Below are 14,247 nucleotides of genomic sequence, written 5' to 3' on the forward strand. Positions count from 1 at the left end.
AAGAAGAATCTTTACTTAGAAACTCTGTTCTTTACCTTTTTCACACTATGAAACAGCTTTAGCACTGCTTCAGGGCAAGAGATTGTGTTTTAGACTAAAAGGGAATGCATTATGAGAAGAATCTACTTTGAAACTCTGTTCTTTACCTTTTTCACACTATGAAACAGCTTTGTATTCACCTTAAACACTGTTTCAGGGCAAGAGATTGTGTTTTAGACTAAAATGGAATGCATTATAAGAAGAATCTTTACTTTGAAACTCTGTTCTTTACCTTTTTCACACTATGAAACAGCTTTGTATTCACCTTAAACACTGTTTCAGGGCAAGAGATTGTGTTTTAGACTAAAAGAGACTGCATTATAAGAAGAATCTTTACTTTGAAATCTGTTCTTTACCTGTTTCACACTATGAAACACCTTTATATTCACCTTAAACACTGTTTCAGGGCCAGAGATTGTGTTTTAAACTAAAAGGGAATGCATTATAAGAAGAATCTTTACTTTGAAACTCTTCTTTACCTTTTTCTCACTATGAAACAGCTTTGTATTGACCTTAAACACTGTTTCAGGGCAAGAGATTGTGTTTTAGACTAAAAGGGAATGCATTATAAGAAGAATCTTTACTTTGAAACTCTGTTCTTTACCTTTTTCACACTATGAAACAGCTTTGTATTCACCTTAAACACTGTTTCAGGGCAAGAGAATGTGTTTTAGACTAAAAGGGAGTGCATTATAAGAAGAATCTTTACTTAGAAACTCTGTTCTTTACCTTTTTCACACTATGAAACAGCTTTAGCACTAATTCAGGGCAAGAGATTGTGTTTCAGACTAAAAGGGAATGCATTATAAGAAGAATCTTTACTTTGAAACTCTGTTCTTTACCTTTTTCACAATATGAAACAGCTTTGTATTCACCTTAAACACTGTTTCAGGGCAAGAGATTGTGTTTTAGACTAAAAGGGAATGCATTATAAGAAGAATCTTTACTTTGAAACTGTTCTTTACCTTTTTCACACTATGAAACAGCTTTGTATTCACCTTAAACACTGTTTCAGGGCAAAAGATTGTGTTTTAGTCTAAAAGGGAATGCATTATAAGAAGAATCTTTACTTTGAAACTCTGTTCTTTACCTTTTTCTCACTATGAATCAGCTTTGTATTCACCTTAAACACTGTTTCAGGGCAAGAGAATGTGTTTTAGACTAAAAGGGAGTGCATTATAAGAAGAATCTTTACTTAGAAACTCTGTTCTTTACCTTTTTCACACTATGAAACAGCTTTAGCACTAATTCAGGGCAAGAGATTGTGTTTCAGACTAAAAGGGAATGCATTATAAGAAGAATCTTTACTTTGAAACTCTGTTCTTTACCTTTTTCACAATATGAAACAGCTTTGTATTCACCTTAAACACTGTTTCAGGGCAAGAGATTGTGTTTTAGACTAAAAGGGAATGCATTATAAGAAGAATCTTTACTTTGAAACTGTTCTTTACCTTTTTCACACTATGAAACAGCTTTGTATTCACCTTAAACACTGTTTCAGGGCAAAAGATTGTGTTTTAGTCTAAAAGGGAATGCATTATAAGAAGAATCTTTACTTTGAAACTCTGTTCTTTACCTTTTTCTCACTATGAATCAGCTTTATATTCACCTTAAACACTGTTTCAGGGCAAGAGATTGTGTTTTAGACTAAAAGGGAATGCATTATAAGAAGAATCTTTACTTTGAAACTCTGTTCTTTACCTTTTTCACACTATGAAACAGCTTTGTATTCACCTTAAACACTGTTTCAGGGCAAGAGATTGTGTTTTAGACTAAAATGGAATGCATTATAAGAAGAATCTTTACTTTGAAACTCTGTTCTTTACCTTTTTCACACTATGAAACAGCTTTAGCACTGCTTCAGGGCAAGAGATTGTGTTTTAGACTAAAAGGGAATGCATTATAAGAAGAATCTTTACTTTGAAACTCTGTTCTTTAACTTTTTCTCACTATGAAACAGCTTTGTATTCACCTTAAACACTGTTTCAGGGCAAGAGATTGTGTTTTAGACTAAAAGGGAATGCATTATAAGAATAATCTTTACTTTGAAACTCTGTTCTTTGTCTTTTTCACACTATGAAACAGCTTTGTATTCACCTTAAACACTGTTTCAGGGCAAGAGATTGTGTTTTAGACTAAAAGGGAATGCATTATAAGAAGAATCTTTACTTTGAAACTCTGTTCTTTACCTTTTTCACACTATGAAACAGCTTTGTATTCACCTTAAACACTGTTTCAGGGCAAGAGATTGTGTTTTAGACTAAAAGAGACTGCATTATAAGAAGAATCTTTACTTTGAAACTCTGTTCTTTACCTTTTTCACACTATGAAACAGCTTTGTATTCACCTTAAACACTGTTTCAGGGCAAGAGAATGTGTTTTAGACAAAAAGGGAGTGCATTATAAGAAGAATCTTTACTTAGAAACTCTGTTCTTTACCTTTTTCACACTATGAAACAGCTTTAGCACTGCTTCAGGGCAAGAGATTGTGTTTTAGACTAAAAGGGAATGCATTATGAGAAGAATCTACTTTGAAACTCTGTTCTTTACCTTTTTCACACTATGAAACAGCTTTGTATTCACCTTAAACACTGTTTCAGGGCCAGAGATTGTGTTTTAGACTAAAAGGGAATGCATTATAAGAAGAATCTTTACTTTGAAACTCTCTTTACCTTTTTCTCACTATGAAACAGCTTTGTATTGACCTTAAACACTGTTTCAGGGCAAGAGATTGTGTTTTAGACTAAAATGGAATGCATTATAAGAAGAATCTTTACTTTGAAACTCTGTTCTTTACCTTTTTCACACTATGAAACAGCTTTAGCACTGCTTCAGGGCAAGAGATTGTGTTTTAGACTAAAAGGGAATGCATTATAAGAAGAATCTTTACTTTGAAACTCTGTTCTTTAACTTTTTCTCACTATGAAACAGCTTTGTATTCACCTTAAACACTGTTTCAGGGCAAGAGATTGTGTTTTAGACTAAAAGGGAATGCATTATAAGAATAATCTTTACTTTGAAACTCTGTTCTTTGTCTTTTTCACACTATGAAACAGCTTTGTATTCACCTTAAACACTGTTTCAGGGCAAGAGATTGTGTTTTAGACTAAAAGAGACTGCATTATAAGAAGAATCTTTACTTTGAAACTCTGTTCTTTACCTTTTTCACACTATGAAACAGCTTTGTATTCACCTTAAACACTGTTTCAGGGCAAGAGAATGTGTTTTAGACAAAAAGGGAGTGCATTATAAGAAGAATCTTTACTTAGAAACTCTGTTCTTTACCTTTTTCACACTATGAAACAGCTTTAGCACTGCTTCAGGGCAAGAGATTGTGTTTTAGACTAAAAGGGAATGCATTATGAGAAGAATCTACTTTGAAACTCTGTTCTTTACCTTTTTCACACTATGAAACAGCTTTGTATTCACCTTAAACACTGTTTCAGGGCCAGAGATTGTGTTTTAGACTAAAAGGGAATGCATTATAAGAAGAATCTTTACTTTGAAACTCTCTTTACCTTTTTCTCACTATGAAACAGCTTTGTATTGACCTTAAACACTGTTTCAGGGCAAGAGATTGTGTTTTAGACTAAAAGGGAATGCATTATAAGAAGAATCTTTACTTTGAAACTCTGTTCTTTACCTTTTTCACACTATGAAACAGCTTTGTATTCACCTTAAACACTGTTTCAGGGCAAGAGAATGTGTTTTAGACTAAAAGGGAGTGCATTATAAGAAGAATCTTTACTTAGAAACTCTGTTCTTTACCTTTTTCACACTATGAAACAGCTTTAGCACTGCTTCAGGGCAAGAGATTGTGTTTTAGACTAAAAGGGAATGCATTATAAGAAGAATCTTTACTTTGAAACTCTGTTCTTTACATTTTTCACAATATGAAACAGCTTTGTATTCACCTTAAACACTGTTTCAGGGCAAGAGATTGTGTTTTAGACTAAAAGGGAATGCATTATAAGAATAATCTTTACTTTGAAACTCTGTTCTTTACCTTTTTCACAGTATGAAACAGCTTTGTATTCACCTTAAACACTGTTTCAGGGCAAAAGATTGTGTTTTAGTCTAAAAGGGAATGCATTATAAGAAGAATCTTTACTTTGAAACTCTGTTCTTTACCTTTTTCTCACTATGAAACAGCTTTATATTCACCTTAAACACTGTTTCAGGGCAAGAGATTGTGTTTTAGACTAAAAGGGAATGCATTATAAGAAGAATCTTTACTTTGAAACTCTGTTCTTTACCTTTTTCACACTATGAAACAGCTTTGTATTCACCTTAAACACTGTTTCAGGGCAAGAGATTGTGTTTTAGACTAAAATGGAATGCATTATAAGAAGAATCTTTACTTTGAAACTCTGTTCTTTACCTTTTTCACACTATGAAACAGCTTTAGCACTGCTTCAGGGCAAGAGATTGTGTTTTAGACTAAAAGGGAATGCATTATAAGAAGAATCTTTACTTTGAACCTCTGTTCTTTAACTTTTTCTCACTATGAAACAGCTTTGTATTCACCTTAAACACTGTTTCAGGGCAAGAGATTGTGTTTTAGACTAAAAGGGAATGCATTATAAGAAGAATCTTTACTTTGAAACTCTGTTCTTTACCTTTTTCACACTATGAAACAGCTTTGTATTCACCTTAAACACTGTTTCAGGGCAAGAGATTGTGTTTTAGACTAAAAGAGACTGCATTATAAGAAGAATCTTTACTTTGAAACTCTGTTCTTTACCTTTTTCACACTATGAAACAGCTTTGTATTCACCTTAAACACTGTTTCAGGGCAAGAGAATGTGTTTTAGACAAAAAGGGAGTGCATTATAAGAAGAATCTTTACTTAGAAACTCTGTTCTTTACCTTTTTCACACTATGAAACAGCTTTAGCACTGCTTCAGGGCAAGAGATTGTGTTTTAGACTAAAAGGGAATGCATTATGAGAAGAATCTACTTTGAAACTCTGTTCTTTACCTTTTTCACACTATGAAACAGCTTTGTATTCACCTTAAACACTGTTTCAGGGCAAGAGATTGTGTTTTAGACTAAAATGGAATGCATTATAAGAAGAATCTTTACTTTGAAACTCTGTTCTTTACCTTTTTCACACTATGAAACAGCTTTGTATTCACCTTAAACACTGTTTCAGGGCAAGAGATTGTGTTTTAGACTAAAAGAGACTGCATTATAAGAAGAATCTTTACTTTGAAATCTGTTCTTTACCTGTTTCACACTATGAAACACCTTTATATTCACCTTAAACACTGTTTCAGGGCCAGAGATTGTGTTTTAGACTAAAAGAGAATGCATTATAAGAAGAATCTTTACTTTGAAACTCTTCTTTACCTTTTTCTCACTATGAAACAGCTTTGTATTGACCTTAAACACTGTTTCAGGGCAAGAGATTGTGTTTTAGACTAAAAGGGAATGCATTATAAGAAGAATCTTTACTTTGAAACTCTGTTCTTTACCTTTTTCACACTATGAAACAGCTTTGTATTCACCTTAAACACTGTTTCAGGGCAAGAGAATGTGTTTTAGACTAAAAGGGAGTGCATTATAAGAAGAATCTTTACTTAGAAACTCTGTTCTTTACCTTTTTCACACTATGAAACAGCTTTAGCACTGCTTCAGGGCAAGAGATTGTGTTTTAGACTAAAAGGGAATGCATTATAAGAAGAATCTTTACTTTGAAACTCTGTTCTTTACCTTTTTCACAATATGAAACAGCTTTGTATTCACCTTAAACACTGTTTCAGGGCAAGAGATTGTGTTTTAGACTAAAAGGGAATGCATTATAAGAAGAATCTTTACTTTGAAACTGTTCTTTACCTTTTTCACACTATGAAACAGCTTTGTATTCACCTTAAACACTGTTTCAGGGCAAAAGATTGTGTTTTAGTCTAAAAGGGAATGCATTATAAGAAGAATCTTTACTTTGAAACTCTGTTCTTTACCTTTTTCTCACTATGAAACAGCTTTATATTCACCTTAAACACTGTTTCAGGGCAAGAGATTGTGTTTTAGACTAAAAGGGAATGCATTATAAGAAGAATCTTTACTTTGAAACTCTGTTCTTTACCTTTTTCACACTATGAAACATCTTTGTATTCACCTTAAACACTGTTTCAGGGCAAGAGAATGTGTTTTAGACTAAAATGGAATGCATTATAAGAAGAATCTTTACTTTGAAACTCTGTTCTTTACCTTTTTCACACTATGAAACAGCTTTGTATTCACCTTAAACACTGTTTCAGGGCAAGAGATTGTGTTTTAGACTAAAATGGAATGCATTATAAGAAGAATCTTTACTTTGAAACTCTGTTCTTTACCTTTTTCACACTATGAAACAGCTTTGTATTCACCTTAAACACTGTTTCAGGGCAATAGAATGTGTTTTAGACTAAAAGGGAGTGCATTATGAGAAGAATCTTTACTTTGAAACTCTGTTCTTTACCTTTTTCACACTATGAAACAGCTTTGTATTCACCTTAAACACTGTTTCAGGGCAAGAGAATGTGTTTTAGACAAAAAGGGAGTGCATTATAAGAAGAATCTTTACTTAGAAACTCTGTTCTTTACCTTTTTCACACTATGAAACAGCTTTAGCACTGCTTCAGGGCAAGAGATTGTGTTTTAGACTAAAAGGGAATGCATTATGAGAAGAATCTACTTTGAAACTCTGTTCTTTACCTTTTTCACACTATGAAACAGCTTTGTATTCACCTTAAACACTGTTTCAGGGCAAGAGATTGTGTTTTAGACTAAAATGGAATGCATTATAAGAAGAATCTTTACTTTGAAACTCTGTTCTTTACCTTTTTCACACTATGAAACAGCTTTGTATTCACCTTAAACACTGTTTCAGGGCAAGAGATTGTGTTTTAGACTAAAAGAGACTGCATTATAAGAAGAATCTTTACTTTGAAATCTGTTCTTTACCTGTTTCACACTATGAAACACCTTTATATTCACCTTAAACACTGTTTCAGGGCCAGAGATTGTGTTTTAGACTAAAAGGGAATGCATTATAAGAAGAATCTTTACTTTGAAACTCTTCTTTACCTTTTTCTCACTATGAAACAGCTTTGTATTGACCTTAAACACTGTTTCAGGGCAAGAGATTGTGTTTTAGACTAAAAGGGAATGCATTATAAGAAGAATCTTTACTTTGAAACTCTGTTCTTTACCTTTTTCACACTATGAAACAGCTTTGTATTCACCTTAAACACTGTTTCAGGGCAAGAGAATGTGTTTTAGACTAAAAGGGAGTGCATTATAAGAAGAATCTTTACTTAGAAACTCTGTTCTTTACCTTTTTCACACTATGAAACAGCTTTAGCACTAATTCAGGGCAAGAGATTGTGTTTTAGACTAAAAGGGAATGCATTATAAGAAGAATCTTTACTTTGAAACTCTGTTCTTTACCTTTTTCACAATATGAAACAGCTTTGTATTCACCTTAAACACTGTTTCAGGGCAAGAGATTGTGTTTTAGACTAAAAGGGAATGCATTATAAGAAGAATCTTTACTTTGAAACTGTTCTTTACCTTTTTCACACTATGAAACAGCTTTGTATTCACCTTAAACACTGTTTCAGGGCAAAAGATTGTGTTTTAGTCTAAAAGGGAATGCATTATAAGAAGAATCTTTACTTTGAAACTCTGTTCTTTACCTTTTTCTCACTATGAAACAGCTTTATATTCACCTTAAACACTGTTTCAGGGCAAGAGATTGTGTTTTAGACTAAAAGGGAATGCATTATAAGAAGAATCTTTACTTTGAAACTCTGTTCTTTACCTTTTTCACACTATGAAACAGCTTTGTATTCACCTTAAACACTGTTTCAGGGCAAGAGATTGTGTTTTAGACTAAAATGGAATGCATTATAAGAAGAATCTTTACTTTGAAACTCTGTTCTTTACCTTTTTCACACTATGAAACAGCTTTAGCACTGCTTCAGGGCAAGAGATTGTGTTTTAGACTAAAAGGGAATGCATTATAAGAAGAATCTTTACTTTGAAACTCTGTTCTTTAACTTTTTCTCACTATGAAACAGCTTTGTATTCACCTTAAACACTGTTTCAGGGCAAGAGATTGTGTTTTAGACTAAAAGGGAATGCATTATAAGAAGAATCTTTACTTTGAAACTCTTCTTTACCTTTTTCTCACTATGAAACAGCTTTGTATTGACCTTAAACACTGTTTCAGGGCAAGAGATTGTGTTTTAGACTAAAAGAGACTGCATTATAAGAAGAATCTTTACTTTGAAACTCTGTTCTTTACCTTTTTCACACTATGAAACAGCTTTGTATTCACCTTAAACACTGTTTCAGGGCAAGAGAATGTGTTTTAGACAAAAAGGGAGTGCATTATAAGAAGAATCTTTACTTAGAAACTCTGTTCTTTACCTTTTTCACACTATGAAACAGCTTTAGCACTGCTTCAGGGCAAGAGATTGTGTTTTAGACTAAAAGGGAATGCATTATGAGAAGAATCTACTTTGAAACTCTGTTCTTTACCTTTTTCACACTATGAAACAGCTTTGTATTCACCTTAAACACTGTTTCAGGGCCAGAGATTGTGTTTTAGACTAAAAGGGAATGCATTATAAGAAGAATCTTTACTTTGAAACTCTTCTTTACCTTTTTCTCACTATGAAACAGCTTTGTATTGACCTTAAACACTGTTTCAGGGCAAGAGATTGTGTTTTAGACTAAAAGGGAATGCATTATAAGAAGAATCTTTACTTTTAAACTCTGTTCTTTACCTTTTTCACACTATGAAACAGCTTTGTATTCACCTTAAACACTGTTTCAGGGCAAGAGAATGTGTTTTAGACTAAAAGGGAGTGCATTATAAGAAGAATCTTTACTTAGAAACTCTGTTCTTTACCTTTTTCACACTATGAAACAGCTTTAGCACTGCTTCAGGGCAAGAGATTGTGTTTTAGACTAAAAGGGAATGCATTATAAGAAGAATCTTTACTTTGAAACTCTGTTCTTTACCTTTTTCACAATATGAAACAGCTTTGTATTCACCTTAAACACTGTTTCAGGGCAAGAGATTGTGTTTTAGACTAAAAGGGAATGCATTATAAGAAGAATCTTTACTTTGAAACTGTTCTTTACCTTTTTCACAGTATGAAACAGCTTTGTATTCACCTTAAACACTGTTTCAGGGCAAAAGATTGTGTTTTAGTCTAAAAGGGAATGCATTATAAGAAGAATCTTTACTTTGAAACTCTGTTCTTTACCTTTTTCTCACTATGAAATAGCTTTATATTCCCCTTAAACACTGTTTCAGGGCAAGAGATTGTGTTTTAGACTAAAAGGGAATGCATTATAAGAAGAATCTTTACTTTGAAACTCTGTTCTTTACCTTTTTCACACTATGAAACAGCTTTGTATTCACCTTAAACACTGTTTCAGGGCAAGAGATTGTGTTTTAGACTAAAATGGAATGCATTATAAGAAGAATCTTTACTTTGAAACTCTGTTCTTTACCTTTTTCACACTATGAAACAGCTTTAGCACTGCTTCAGGGCAAGAGATTGTGTTTTAGACTAAAAGGGAATGCATTATAAGAAGAATCTTTACTTTGAAACTCTGTTCTTTAACTTTTTCTCACTATGAAACAGCTTTGTATTCACCTTAAACACTGTTTCAGGGCAAGAGATTGTGTTTTAGACTAAAAGGGAATGCATTATAAGAAGAATCTTTACTTTGAAACTCTGTTCTTTACCTTTTTCACACTATGAAACAGCTTTGTATTCACCTTAAACACTGTTTCAGGGCAAGAGAATGTGTTTTAGACTAAAAGGGAGTGCATTATAAGAAGAATCTTTACTTAGAAACTCTGTTCTTTACCTTTTTCACACTATGAAACAGCTTTAGCACTGCTTCAGGGCACGAGATTGTGTTTTAGACTAAAAGGGAATGCATTATAAGAAGAATCTTTACTTTGAAACTCTGTTCTTTACCTTTTTCACAATATGAAACAGCTTTGTATTCACCTTAAACACTGTTTCAGGGCAAGAGATTGTGTTTTAGACTCAAAGGGAATGCATTATAAGAAGAATCTTTACTTTGAAACTGTTCTTTACCTTTTTCACAGTATGAAACAGCTTTGTATTCACCTTAAACACTGTTTCAGGGCAAAAGATTGTGTTTTAGACTAAAAGGGAATGCATTATAAGAAGAATCTTTACTTTGAAACTCTGTTCTTTACCTTTTTCACACTATGAAACAGCTTTGTATTCACCTTAAACACTGTTTCAGGGCAAGAGATTGTGTTTTAGACTAAAATGGAATGCATTATAAGAAGAATCTTTACTTTGAAACTCTGTTCTTTACCTTTTTCACACTATGAAACAGCTTTAGCACTGCTTTAGGGCAAGAGATTGTGTTTTAGACTAAAAGGGAATGCATTATAAGAAGAATCTTTACTTTGAAACTCTGTTCTTTAACTTTTTCTCACTATGAAACAGCTTTGTATTCACCTTAAACACTGTTTCAGGGCAAGAGATTGTGTTTTAGACTAAAAGGGAATGAATTATAAGAATAATCTTTACTTTGAAACTCTGTTCTTTGTCTTTTTCACACTATGAAACAGCTTTGTATTCACCTTAAACACTGTTTCAGGGCAAGAGATTGTGTTTTAGACTAAAAGGGAATGCATTATAAGAAGAATCTTTACTTTGAAACTCTGTTCTTTACCTTTTTCACACTATGAAACAGCTTTGTATTCACCTTAAACACTGTTTCAGGGCAAGAGATTGTGTTTTAGACTAAAAGAGACTGCATTATAAGAAGAATCTTTACTTTGAAACTCTGTTCTTTACCTTTTTCACACTATGAAACAGCTTTGTATTCACCTTAAACACTGTTTCAGGGCAAGAGAATGTGTTTTAGACAAAAAGGGAGTGCATTATAAGAAGAATCTTTACTTAGAAACTCTGTTCTTTACCTTTTTCACACTATGAAACATCTTTGTATTCACCTTAAACACTGTTTCAGGGCAATAGAATGTGTTTTAGACTAAAAGGGAGTGCATTATAAGAAGAATCTTTACTTAGAAACTCTGTTCTTTACCTTTTTCACACTATGAAACAGCTTTAGCACTGCTTCAGGGCAAGAGATTGTGTTTTAGACTAAAAGGGAATGCATTATAAGAAGAATCTTTACTTTGAAACTCTGTTCTTTAACTTTTTCTCACTATGAAACAGCTTTGTATTCACCTTAAACACTGTTTCAGGGCAAGAGATTGTGTTTTAGACTAAAAGGGAATGCATTATAAGAATAATCTTTACTTTGAAACTCTGTTCTTTGTCTTTTTCACACTATGAAACAGCTTTGTATTCACCTTAAACACTGTTTCAGGGCAAGAGATTGTGTTTTAGACTAAAAGGGAATGCATTATAAGAAGAATCTTTACTTTGAAACTCTGTTCTTTACCTTTTTCACACTATGAAACAGCTTTGTATTCACCTTAAACACTGTTTCAGGGCAAGAGATTGTGTTTTAGACTAAAAGAGACTGCATTATAAGAAGAATCTTTACTTTGAAACTCTGTTCTTTACCTTTTTCACACTATGAAACAGCTTTGTATTCACCTTAAACACTGTTTCAGGGCAAGAGAAAGTGTTTTAGACAAAAAGGGAGTGCATTATAAGAAGAATCTTTACTTAGAAACTCTGTTCTTTACCTTTTTCACACTATGAAACAGCTTTAGCACTGCTTCAGGGCAAGAGATTGTGTTTTAGACTAAAAGGGAATGCATTATGAGAAGAATCTACTTTGAAACTCTGTTCTTTACCTTTTTCACACTATGAAACAGCTTTGTATTCACCTTAAACACTGTTTCAGGGCAAGAGATTGTGTTTTAGACTAAAATGGAATGCATTATAAGAAGAATCTTTACTTTGAAACTCTGTTCTTTACCTTTTTCACACTATGAAACAGCTTTGTATTCACCTTAAACACTGTTTCAGGGCAAGAGATTGTGTTTTAGACTAAAAGGGAATGCATTATAAGAAGAATCTTTACTTTGAAACTCTTCTTTACCTTTTTCTCACTATGAAACAGCTTTGTATTGACCTTAAACACTGTTTCAGGGCAAGAGATTGTGTTTTAGACTAAAAGGGAATGCATTATAAGAAGAATCTTTACTTTGAAACACTGTTCTTTACCTTTTTCACACTATGAAACATCTTTGTATTCACCTTAAACACTGTTTCAGGGCAAGAGAATGTGTTTTAGACTAAAATGGAGTGCATTATCAGAAGAATCTTTACTTAGAATCTCTGTTCTTTACCTTTTTCACACTATGAAACAGCTTTAGCACTGCTTCAGTGCAAGAGATTGTGTTTTGGACTAAAAGGGAATGCATTATAAGAAGAATCTTTACTTTGAAACTCTGTTCTTTAACTTTTTCTCACTATGAAACAGCTTTGTATTCACCTTAAACACTGTTTCAGGGCAAGAGATTGTGTTTTAGACTAAAATGGAATGCATTATAAGAAGAATCTTTACTTTGAAACTCTGTTCTTTACCTTTTTTTCACTATGAAACAGCTTTGTATTCACCTTAAACACTGTTTCAGGGCAAGAGATTGTGTTTTAGACTAAAAGGGAATGCATTATAAGAATAATCTTTACTTTGAAACTCTGTTCTTTGTCTTTTTCACACTATGAAACAGCTTTGTATTCACCTTAAACACTGTTTCAGGGCAAGAGATTGTGTTTTAGACTAAAAGGGAATGCATTATAAGAAGAATCTTTACTTTGAAACTCTGTTCTTTACCTTTTTCACACTATGAAACAGCTTTGTATTCACCTTAAACACTGTTTCAGGGCAAGAGATTGTGTTTTAGACTAAAAGAGACTGCATTATAAGAAGAATCTTTACTTTGAAACTCTGTTCTTTACCTTTTTCACACTATGAAACAGCTTTGTATTCACCTTAAACACTGTTTCAGGGCAAGAGAAAGTGTTTTAGACAAAAAGGGAGTGCATTATAAGAAGAATCTTTACTTAGAAACTCTGTTCTTTACCTTTTTCACACTATGAAACAGCTTTAGCACTGCTTCAGGGCAAGAGATTGTGTTTTAGACTAAAAGGGAATGCATTATGAGAAGAATCTACTTTGAAACTCTGTTCTTTACCTTTTTCACACTATGAAACAGCTTTGTATTCACCTTAAACACTGTTTCAGGGCAAGAGATTGTGTTTTAGACTAAAATGGAATGCATTATAAGAAGAATCTTTACTTTGAAACTCTGTTCTTTACCTTTTTCACACTATGAAACAGCTTTGTATTCACCTTAAACACTGTTTCAGGGCAAGAGATTGTGTTTTAGACTAAAAGGGAATGCATTATAAGAAGAATCTTTACTTTGAAACTCTTCTTTACCTTTTTCTCACTATGAAACAGCTTTGTATTGACCTTAAACACTGTTTCAGGGCAAGAGATTGTGTTTTAGACTAAAAGGGAATGCATTATAAGAAGAATCTTTACTTTGAAACACTGTTCTTTACCTTTTTCACACTATGAAACATCTTTGTATTCACCTTAAACACTGTTTCAGGGCAAGAGAATGTGTTTTAGACTAAAATGGAGTGCATTATCAGAAGAATCTTTACTTAGAATCTCTGTTCTTTACCTTTTTCACACTATGAAACAGCTTTAGCACTGCTTCAGTGCAAGAGATTGTGTTTTGGACTAAAAGGGAATGCATTATAAGAAGAATCTTTACTTTGAAACTCTGTTCTTTAACTTTTTCTCACTATGAAACAGCTTTGTATTCACCTTAAACACTGTTTCAGGGCAAGAGATTGTGTTTTAGACTAAAAGGGAATGCATTATGAGAAGAATCTACTTTGAAACTCTGTTCTTTACCTTTTTCACACTATGAAACAGCTTTGTATTCACCTTAAACTGTTTCAGGGCAAGATATTGTGTTTTAGACTAAAGGGGAATGCATAATAAGAAGAATCTTTACTTAGAAACTCTGTTCTTTACCTTTTTCACACTATGAAACAGCTTTGTATTCACCTTAAACACTGTTTCAGGGTAAGAGATTGTGTTTTAGACTAAAAGGGAATGCATTATAAGAAGAATCTTTACTTTGAAACTCTGTTCTTTACCTTTTTTTCACTATGAAACAGCTTTGTATTCACCTTAAACACTGTTTCAGGGCAA

This window comes from Electrophorus electricus, chromosome 20, assembly GCF_041902795.1.
Source record: "Electrophorus electricus isolate QZ-2024a chromosome 20, ASM4190279v1, whole genome shotgun sequence".
Taxonomy (NCBI): domain Eukaryota; kingdom Metazoa; phylum Chordata; class Actinopteri; order Gymnotiformes; family Gymnotidae; genus Electrophorus; species Electrophorus electricus.